This window comes from Anser cygnoides, chromosome 8, assembly GCF_040182565.1.
Source record: "Anser cygnoides isolate HZ-2024a breed goose chromosome 8, Taihu_goose_T2T_genome, whole genome shotgun sequence".
In the NCBI taxonomy this organism is placed as follows: domain Eukaryota; kingdom Metazoa; phylum Chordata; class Aves; order Anseriformes; family Anatidae; genus Anser; species Anser cygnoides.
Window position 1 is genome coordinate 20,528,718 of NC_089880.1, and position 11,834 is coordinate 20,540,551.

General features: G+C 33.9%; 1 long non-coding RNA gene across 1 annotated transcript in view; it reads left to right on the forward strand.

Moving 5' to 3' along the window:
• LOC106034109 (uncharacterized) overlaps positions 1-9,969 on the forward strand; it is a 61,333-nt gene extending 51,364 nt beyond the window's left edge. Inside the window, exon 3 of the long non-coding RNA XR_001205805.3 lies at positions 9,835-9,969. This is a non-coding gene — a long non-coding RNA (uncharacterized lncRNA). The remainder of the gene's footprint in view (positions 1-9,834) is intronic.
• Positions 9,970-11,834: the final 1,865 nt, after the last annotated feature.

Consider the following 11,834-nt stretch of genomic DNA (forward strand, 5'->3'; position numbering starts at 1 on the left):
CAACTCAAACATATCATTTCAATAAACCTTTGACCTTTTATCACCTTTTAGGGAGTGAAAATAAAATTAAACAGAATATTATCATTCTACATTCCCAACTCTCCAAAGGAAAATCACAAAGATGATTCTACGATTTTTGTTTGTTTGTTTTGTTTTGTTTTGTTTGTTTGTTTGTTTTGTTGTTTTTTTTGTTGTTGCTTTGTTTTTTCCTAGAATGATTATATGGAATGTTTATATAAATACCAAATAAAATAATCTTTAAGCTATTGAAATAACCCATTAAGTTCTCATAGAGGTTACGAGAGGTTGGATATAAATGAATCATCCAAATCTCCTGAAAGCTATCAAATATGTCTTTTTTTTTTTTTGCTGTTTTCTTTCCTTTTTTTTTTTTTTTTTCCCCATGTAAAATGTTTCAGATAAGTATGCTGCTTCCATTTTGACTTTGAGCTGAAAAAAAAAAACAGAAGGGGCATTTTGTTGTGCTTCCTATAAAGTGTCAGCCTTAACTTTTATAACCTCTGAAAGAAATGAACTTGTGGCAAAAATAAATAATAGATACTTTGACTTTTAGATTATTAAATTTTAAAAGTACCTTTTTGTTTGTTTTGTTTTGTTTTTAATATTATTTTTCAGCTACATCTTTTCATTCCTGTGCAATACAGGTAAAGACTATTTTCTTCTATGAGACAAGATCATCAGTGTGAAAAAATGTTAAAATGCACTTGTTTTAACTACTTAAAAAAAGATTTGTCACAGAGCTTGAATGGACAATAATAACCCCGTTGTCATGATCTTAGGTTCATTCTTCTCTTATGGAAATGAAACATAATTATACCTAAAGGGAAATCTGTTCCTGGGAGCTTAATTTCTGTAAGAATTTCACAGAGACAGCAGCTCATAACTACCTTGGGTTAAGTGCTTTGAAATACTAGGTAGAACTATAAACTTTCAGATCTGTAGAAGTATATTATTATCATATCAGTCACACAATCCAGTATTATTAAAAAAAAAAAAAAAAAGGAAATAAATACCAATGCCAATTAGGTAATGCAGGAAAGAGCAAAGCACTGTGGCTGTTCTTTCAGTGAGAAATATGGTATATGATTATTGTCCTACAAACTGTGGTTTAGAGACAGTGGAGGACATTTGGTTCCTGGTGGAAAAGAATATAGCATGACAGCTACTATTTTTAGTTCTTTTTAAGAATGTTAATTGAAATCTAAACTAGCAATAGGAACACTAGGCTTTTACAGACTGAGACAACTATAAGATGTAGTGTCAAAGTATAAAGGCTAGACCTAGCATAACATGCAGGAAGAGAAATTGACAATGTATAATTTGTATTCCAAAGAGGAAAAGAAGAAAACACACTTGTCCAAAATCTATTTCTGTAATGAACACTAAGAACAGGAGCAAAAAGAAAAAAAATCTACAGCATCTTTGCTATTAAAATAATGGTTTTAAATGCATTTATCTCTGGATTCGTAGTGTAAAAATCAGAGCAGGGCACTGTTATCCAGAAATCCCATTATTTCTAGCTCTACCATTGGTTGACATGTGACCTTTGTTAAGCAACTAAAGCCTAGATCCAAAGAAATATTTGGATACTAAGAAAGTGGTTACCTGACCATAAACTGGAATAAAAGAAAATCCTTTCCAGACAGACACATCAGTACAGGAAAAGAGGGCTACCAGGTGAGGAGGGAACCAAAACCACCAGCCCATAGTGACAGACATTGCTGAGAGTAGATTGACACAGAGGAGCTGCTGAAAACAGCTTCTTCTTCCTCCTGCTTCCTTTTCGGATATTTCAAATCTGGATATCCACCATTGTCTCCTGAGTGTTTGCTTTCTACCATTGCTTAATTCCATTATTTTCATTTTAAAGGATTTCTAGAAGAACATGAAATGGTGGTAATGTTTGCAACGTGTAACAGCCTGAACAATTACAGTGATCATGACGTGTCCTGTTCAGTGCCTTCCACAGCCAGCTTCCATATCTCATCCCTGCTCTTTTTAACTCCTCACAAAACCACTAAAATATAGCTAAGTTTACCAGCCATTCCTCTTATTTAAACTTTGCCAGTCTTTGGAAAGGACTTCAAAATGAATCAGACCAGAAAGTTAAAAGAAAACATAAGAAAGTATGACTCTGTAGACCAGTGACAAACAGCATTTGTTCAGGAAACAGTAATCTGGATTTCAGTTTTTGAGTTCATCAGTTTACATATTAAAACAGAAATTATCCTGTGCTGCAACTTCTTAGCTGATATTTCATTTAACACTTACTTACTTTATAGCATCTTTGAACCATGTGTTTTTTAATGCCAAGAGTCTTCTTCCTGCCTCTGACAATTAACGTTGATTGGAACCAGGAACCAGCTTGAGAGTAGAAAATTTTGTTTCTGAATGCAGACAGATCAACCTATTAATTGCACAAATTTAAGACTTGTTTTAAGGTAACTTATGTTGATACTAAGCTCAGCTCAAGGGAACCTGAAAAAAGTTTTTAACCTAACCATTCTCTTCTACAAAATGATGAACATCAGTTCAAAAATACTGAATATTTCCATAAAGGTTAAGGTATTTGGCACAAGGCAGTGACTGCTGAATGCCTTTTACACCTGGTTCTCTAATCCACAATCATACCAGGAGCTAAGGGATTTCTTTGTAATTTTGACCAATCGTTTATCACATAGCAATTTAACACAAAGAGCATTAGAAATTAACTGCTCTAATTCACATTAAAAGACTTTGTGGCCAATGCCCATTAAGTCCAATGAGAGTTTTGATACCATTTTCAATAAATATTATTTAACTCAAACAACACAATGTCTAAAATTTTAAACAAGAGCCAGAAACCTTACTGTAAATGTAATTATATCAAAAACACCTGACCATGTTAAGATGCTGTAATGCTGAGCTTTCCCAAGGAAACTTGGACTCCAGTTAAGTGAAATCAGAAGTGAAGTTTAGGTTGCAGTCAGATTGGTCCACTGAGGAATATTACTCAACAAGACCGCCATATAGATTACCAGTTGCTGAACTTTGGTGCTTTCAACTTGAGAGATTTAAGATTACTAATATTACACTGAATTACCAAAGTGGAATGTTTATAAGGCATGTATATAATTGCTTTAAATATTTGCACTTCAGTTTTGGTGTTGCATTGCAAAGCTTCTGTATCAGCATTTGTACTCGAAGTTTATAGTTTCTGCTGCCCAGAAATTTCACAGTGCAAAGCAATCACAGCAAATAATAGGTTTCTTTTAAAATATACAGACAAAATAAAGGTGAAAAGAGTGAGGATAAGGTCTAGTTCCACAGATTATATCAGATTATTTTATAGTAGTGTCTTTGCTACACAGTATTATGTTGACTAGAAAATAAAACCACGAGTCAAATCTGTTCTACCTCACCACATAATTTCCTGTTTCTAAAATACAAAGCCCCCTTTTTCTTTAAAATTTCACTGTACTGCATATTCTGTTTCTGCAAGGAAACAGTACACTTGTTGCTCCCTGCTAGTCTGTTATATCTTCTAACTCATGATGACGGATGTTATCACAAAATTTGGCCATCATGTTAGCTGTCTAACTTCCTAAGTATATATAGCAACATATACTCTTGCAACTGCATCAAATATTCAAAACTGCATAAAGACAAATATAATAAAAATGTAGCAGTATGATATAGTAAATACATGCTATTTTTATTGCATGCATACATTTCTACTATTTCAAAATAGACATTCTTTCAAAAGACATTGGATTACATAATGCAATAGTAGAATTTTCTGAATTAGGGTATTAAAAGATATAATCAGAACTAGGTGAAGATGGTCATAATAATTGGAATCTCTGACGTGAGTTTCTAGTACTTTGAAATGATTATAATTTGTGTTGTGTTAGCACAATAAATGTAAACTGTAACATAATGTAAACCGAAGGATAATCTCCATTTTCCTATGCAGAAATCCCTGTTTATATATGAGATTCTCTCAATGCATTTCTATGGGGGTTATTTTCAGCTAACTGGGGTGTTCCTAACGCCAACACACTTTTTATTCAACCTGCACAAGATTTTTATTTCACTTATCACTTCTTCTGTGTGTGTTTTGATATTAAATAAAAATAAAATGCTGTATTTCAGACCTCTTACTTGTTATACTAAAATAACTCTCCCTTCCCCCGGTTCATAGCAGTTAGCTTTAAAATGAGATTGGAAAAAATCTAGTGCATAATCAGAAGGATGGTACGATAGCAAAGGTGCAGAAAAATGGACAGATTCTAAAAGCAGTGGCAGAAACAGAATCAATCCTATTTCAAGCAAAGGCGAAAAGTTCAAGCATTTCCTGAAATGATGAAAAAAAAAAAAAAGTGCTTTAAATGAATGGGAAGTTTCTTATGCATTTGTACATTGGTTGGATAACAACACTATTGTTAATGTGGAAGAAAGCTCAGATCTCTCTTCACACTGTGGGTCATGAGAACCATTTTGTAAGTGCCAGTCACTGGTGAATCTGAAGGCTTATTTCTCCAAAAGCTCTTCTAATACAGGTTCAGAGAAACATACAGTTACCTCCAGAATTTTATGTGCTCAGTGTTCTTTGTAAACGATTTTAAAGATGAATTCTATAGACTAGATATAAAATATGCTGAAAACCTTTTTAAGTTCAAGAGCCAATTATAATATTTTTTTCTTTTTTGCACTGACTTTCATTATCCTAATCCTGATCTCCTTATCAAGAATTGTATTTCAGTTAGGCAAATAGAATAATGAGGAACTCTAAATCTCTTATTTGTAAAATACACAGAAAAAATATTAGCAAAATATAGACAGTATATGGTAGGCTAGTAAATTAAATACTTGTCAGTTTTAGTTAGATACTTTACTCTAGCTAGCATAGAAAAAAGTTGCATTTTGTTTTTAGCATTCCTGATGAAAATACTGGAAAGTGAAAGTAGATTAAATATTTTTCTTTCAAGCAAGTTACTAGAAAGATCAGCAGGATGTGATCAGGGAACTATAGGTTATTCAGGCAATTATTTTTTCTTTCTTCAGGAATATTATGATAACCTTGTACCTTTGCACTTCAAGTTCTTATCCAGAAAAGGCGTAAAGATGGGATCAAATATTGCATGAACTAATTCACACTGTTAAGAAGGCTCAAATAACTCAAAAGACCTTTTTTAACCATAGATGCACAATGCATCCATTTCTAGATTGTCCTCAGTACCACTAAATTCCAAATGCTCTGACTTTTGTTTGCCTTGAATGACTATGCTGTCACTTGAATACATACCTAACCTTATCTGAGTGATCAGATATCTCACATTCACAAATGGAAACACTGAATGACGAGGACAGCTACTCATGGCATTGACTTACATGAGAACCAGCAAATGAATAGAATAAAAATAAAATAAATAAATAAAATAAAATAAAATAAACAGAAAGGGAAAATAGCCTTTTTTTTTTTTTTAATTTGTGTGGGTGTAGGACAAGCATTCTCATTAATCTATTAATCAAAGTAATCTACCTACCTTGTTAGATGAAAAGTAAAGATGATCAAACAAAATAAGAAAATTGTTTGATTTATATCATTATATATTATATATTATATATATATTTATTTGTTGTTGTTGTTTGTTTACACATTTTCTTATCCCATTTACTGTTCAAAATGAAAGTTGATGTAACATGCTGTAAGTGAAACACAGTGGACAGCAAAGCTGCTCAAGCCATTTTCTCTAACTGCATGGTAGTTGTCATTTCAACAATGACAACAACTTGATCTGAATCGTTTCCCATTGCTTTAAAAAATAGATATTTTATAAAGATAGGCTGTTTGAAAGATCCATGGAAGCTTTCTGAACATGGATATTTCAGTGATTAGTAAGATCCTCTTTTCTTCCTTTGCTTTTTCTGCTATAAACTATAAATAGTTTTGAGAGTCCTGTGGTCCCCAAATACTAGAAACATGCAGTTAACAAAAGCAGACATCTTTGGAAAAGTGAGAGTGGTTGACTTTTATTTGCTTTATAAAAACTACAGCTGTAACCAGAAAATACATTAAAATATTTTATTATTACTGGGAAAATATATTCAAAAATATATAGAGAAAATTCCTTTGTTGTTGTTGTTGTTGTTGTAGTTGTAAGGTCTTATTCCATATTTTCATTTTTAAGTTTCTAATAATATTGACAAGAATCACTAGAACTTGAAGAGCTCCCAAACCTTCAGGAAACTGCCAGGTGTTTTAAGCATCAGCCTTAAATGCTTTTCATTCTTCATCTGTCACTAAGCACAAAATTCTGTCATCTTCTGCTTATATAAATTTAGACAAGCTGTTATAGGACCTAATAGATGTATGTATGCACTATCTTTTCTACTCTTTAAGCTCATGTTAGATAAGTTTAAAAACTGGTTATCATTAACTAATGTCATTTGCAAAATCACAAGAGCAGGGTTTGAATTGTCTCCCCAGAACTCCCTTCCTCATCTCTCTCAGCCTTCTTTCAAAGAAAAAAACATCAAGCAAACAAACACACACACACACACACACACACACACACACACACAAAAGATAAGATGGGTCAGAAGAGGTTTTATCAGACTACAGAGATTGCACTACAGAGATATGCCACTTTCAAGGTTGCCTAGTAGGCAAGATGTTATATTCCAAACTAATTTTTTTATGGTTATAATTAATGTATAATTATTCAGAAGACATTAGGTTGTATCACAGTTGCTGGAAATAATTCACCATTTTGGGATACAATTCTGATATAAACCAGCATCTACAGTACATGTTTGTCACGATTATGTTGTAACTGCTGTCTTGCAGTTTATTTCAGTGGTTGACAGAACTGAGACATACCATAGTAGTTATCTTTTAAAACATTAGTACCAGGCAAGATTGTGTGCTTTTCTCAAACAATAGATAGAAATGATTCTCTGGGACTATTCTACAGTGTAGCTGGGCAGTTAGCAGAAAGCAGAAAAAAATACCGGGGCACTCATCTCTGAGCTTTTAAGTGTTTATATTCTCTCAGTGGCTTGTAACTGGCCAGTATAATTAGATATATCATTGTGCAATAAAGGACAATAAAAGCCACAACTTGCCACCCAAGCACACAGTGTTCTTGGGTAATTTCATTCCTTTTTTTTTTTTTTTTTTTTTAATTTTCCCACATCAAAAGACATAGAACTCATTCTCTAACAGACAATGCTAATAGGATAGCTTCCTTGCCACCTGTCCTTCGTACTAAACCCATACTTATGTATATGTTCTCAAAAAGGATTATCAGGGTATCTAAAAAGTGATCCACTCAGGTAAATGATGATGACACTTTTGTTATCATTTTGAAGGGCAGATAAAAATCTCTTGTGGGGATAAGAAAAGCTGAGCTTGTGAAATATGCAAGGGGGTTAAATATTTGGACTGTCTCTGTATTGCTCTACATGCAAAGTGAGCAGTTTTCTGTTTGGGCTTGTCAATACTAAAACTTTACCAGTTTCTTCAGCAATCTTTGAGCCGAGTCTCGGTGGACAGCTGAAGGGCAAGACTATAGAAAGAACTTCTGATGCAGCTTTAGAAAATATGTTTTTAAAAAGTGTTTCTGGTTTGAGATTTCATTTGTGGTGAATGAGCAAAAAAATCCACCTGCACTAATCTGTATGCACAGGAAGACATAATAATTCTGCTAATGTCAGCTTACAGTACTTTTATTTTTTCCAAGAAAACTAAGGGGTCTTCCTCTCCACCAGGAGCTGTCTAATTATGTAAAAGAAAAGTGATTAACTGATTATGATGAATAAATTAATCTCTGAGGACTTGTATGTATTCAGACATTTCTAATTAGTACGGTTTTCATGAAGAAACTCAAGGCAGTCCTCTGTTCTTATTAGTAACGATTAACAGAACAATAAGTAATTTTTGGCAGCTCCTTGCAAAATTATTAGTATTAACATGGGAGATCTGGATTAAGGATTTGTGAAAAATTTGTCACTGATTGATGAAGTGTAACTGACATGTACCGCAGACCTCCCTGGAAATGCACCCATATCTAATGATTTCAATAAGCAGCAATGGAGCAGGTAAAATACAGGGATTTCCTATCTGCTTTGCCAAAAATGTAAATTCCCTTTTCTAGTTTCCTACTCATTACTTTTTCCTAATTAGGGTCATCAGTTATTGCATGCATGCAAGAGTGGTATGATTCTGTTCTTGCATCTCAGGGCATTTTAGAATGCTTGTGTAAGTTAATCTAGAAACACGTTAGGTACCAAATATTTTTGCAGTTCATTGTGTACCTATTCTTTGAGACTGCCTTTATCAGATTTGCCCAAAGTGTGCTGTCAGTGATGACTGGCCTTTGTATTCAGCCTTTTAAAATCAAAATCAGTGATCAACAACGATAATTTGAATTTTGAATAGTTGATCATGCTCACAAGGAGACAGGTCTCAGCAGATTAGTTAAGACAGCTGTGGTACTGCTGTGAAAAAAATAGGTATGATTCAAGGATTTCAAGAAAGCTATTTCTACCAAAGAAGTACATGCTGCTGCACAAAGCACTCATTCATAATGTTCTGAAAGTATTCATAATATCAGTGAAGAAACATGAATTTAAACTAAAACAGGCATAAAGAAGAACTAATAGTTGCCTGGGGAAAAAGAGAACCCATGAAAGGAGATTGATGGCATGTCTACCCAGTAAAATGAAGTATATTGGAGATAGTCTCTGTCTACCTGTAGGCAGGCTGATACTTTCACACATCATGATGCAGTTCCATCCAAGGGTAATAGCTTGGATCTTTAAAAGTAATATAGCATGGCATTTTACCTGAGCTAGTTGGCCTGCCTTTGAGAAGGCTTCATTAACCTGTGTAGAGCACTCTGTGGCTACACTGATTCTAGTTCTGGAACAGTTTTAAACCATGTTCATTGAGGGGTTCCAAAGGACTCTACAGGTGAGGCACTGGACCACAAGACCATACCTGGCTTCATGAAAGAAATGGGTAATCAGTAGTGCAATTGATCTCTGTGAGCCTACCAGAAAGGTCTAACAGAAGAATAGTAAAGGACATATATCTGTGTTTCAGATGGAACGTGATACATTTACAAATGGAATTAAATCATCCTGATAAGTAAAATGATGGTGTGTGGAACATCTTTTCAAGTACTCCAGTGATCACTTTGTATGTGCTGTTAATAGAAGTAAGCTGTAGGCAGAACCATATATATGCCTTGCTAAACCCTAAAAATAGGCCGAAATTCTGCTTAATATATAGTGTACACAATTTTACAATCAATTGTAGTCCCATGCGTGAGTATTAAGTAATATGAATATATTGAATGGATATCTGTATTTCCAAATAAGCAAGACTCTTAGTTTATACAGAAGGGTTTTCACTTTTTAACACTCATCATCATCAGAATGGATGGATAATCACAGATTCTTAAAATGTTGCAACAGCTTCCAAAAATTTGAAACCTTGAAAAAACCCTACCTTAAAAGAGAGTTAAAAGGACAAAACTGATCAGATAACTTAATTGCCATGAGTGTGTTGGTCAGCTGCTGTTAGAGAAGCCTTCTTCAATACTTGGTTGACATCTGGAATTACAGCAAAAATCATCGCTATGTTCAATATTTGATCTGCGTTCTATTTGTCTGCCTCTTTCAGTTTCATTTTGCCTTGGATGAAAAATTAGCTTTCTTTTTTTTTTTTCTATGTATTTGTTTATTTTAATAAACAATGGGGAGACAGCTGTGAACACCTGCTTTTCCTTATCATAACTTCTACTGCTCATATCCCACATACAGGTACAAAAGCTTTTTTCATTTAAAGGAGGCTGAAAGGAATGCAGTAGAAGACAATGTTCTCAAAGCAAAAGACACACAGCAATGCTATGAAGTGAAAAAGCATACCAACTAGAAGTTACATCTTCTTTCCCCCGGTCCCCAGAGCCAGCAGGACTGCAGTTAATCCTTCTGTTTTCTCAATAATAGCCATTTTCATCGTAACCAACCATGATGTCACAAAGCAGGGATTATGACTTCAAGTGGGGAATAAACAGTGGGAGTAGCTGGATTCTTCTAAAACGAAGACCTTGTTCTCATGCAAATGCCTTTAGTTATGAAGAAGAAGAGAACATCATATGCAAAGGGATTTGTTTCTAAAGAGATTATTTTTCAAAGTTTTCTGTGAGGCTGCTTATAAAGTCTACCAGAATATTACAGCTCGGTAGTAGTGGGTGGCATTGTTTCAATATCCATTGCTGAAAATCCATAGCCCATACAGAAATTTGACTTACACAAATGATTGGTGCTGAATAAGTGGTCAGAACAGAGAGCCCCTCTATTTGGAGGTGAAATGTTTTTGTTCAGGGCTTTTCATTTCAAGAATTTGTTATTTTCTGGAATAAACTATTCTTTGCGTTGAAATTGCTCATACATATTCTTACACTGAAGACAATTGTGTGTGCTTGCGTGGGTATGTATATGTAAATGTTGGCAAAATTTGTATTCACTCATTTATAAATTTATTGAAGCAGGATGAAGTAGTGTTCTCATTTGCTGTCATTTTGCAGACACTTAATTTGCACTCAAATGCCTCAAAAATGTCTTCACTTGAAATCTAAAAGACTGGAATGAATTCATTTTGAAAACAATGTACTATGAGAAAAATAAAGGTCTGAGCATTTAAGCACACAATGACAAAGCATTGTTAATGAGGAAATTGTAGTATTTCCCCAAAATTGGGTAGGCTGCAAATATGTTTTTATAAATGGCCTGCTTTTAAATATTGCTATACAAGAATGTTGTTCCTATTTAATTAAGTCTAGAAACATATTTACTGCAAACTATGCAACTTTCATTTGCAGTAAGCAGATTCCTTTTCTTTTCTCTGACCTAACTGTAATAGTTGTAAAGCACCTTTGTCTTATTTAAGTAGGGCATGGGGGTCCTGAGCATAATGTAGTATATCTGCAACTCAAGCTAAAGAAATGGCCGATCTCTGCTCTTCCTTACAGATCATCTTAATAAAATGAAAACAAAATCCCTTCGAACAACTTTCATACCTTCCCAGCTTCAACATTGTGCTTTGAAAAGCTCTGGAGCTCAGAAAATGACATCCTGTTTTAGCCATTAACTCCACTGATCTCAACAAATGGCAAATGAGACATTGAGTGAAGAAAAATGCAAATAAATGCTGAAGAGATGTCAATAGTAGCAATGACTGTACAGAACAAGAGGTAGCCCATTCCCTTGTGATGCCTTCAGTAAGATTATATGGTGAATAGTGTGGGAAAAGGTGTTGTTCTTAGGATTCTGCTTTTACTTTAATATTGGTATACACAGAAGACCAGAAAATAATGAGCAGCCCTTTCTGACAAGTGCTGAACTAGAAACCTGTCCTTGCTATTGTGAGATCTACCGCTGGCTTCAGCAGAAACTTTGATTAGAATGGAAAAAGCAAAGACTAATCCTTTTTTTTTTTTTTTTTTTTAAACTGAGGATTTACCTAAAATCTAAAGTTCATAGGAAGGAAGCTCCATAGTTTGATTAAATAATAGACAGATTGCATAGATAAACATACAAGTGAGAAATGCTGAAATGCATTACCACAGAATCTACTTCATATCATTGCTCTGAGATTTTACTATTTAGTATTAAAATAATAAAAGAAAAATATAAGAATTATGATTAAATTATATTTTCTTTCATCTAGAGAAAATATCTATACCAGTTATGATGAGGATAAATTGAGCATTTCCATCAGTAGTAAATATTGTTAGGAATGCGGTGTTTATTGATGAAAA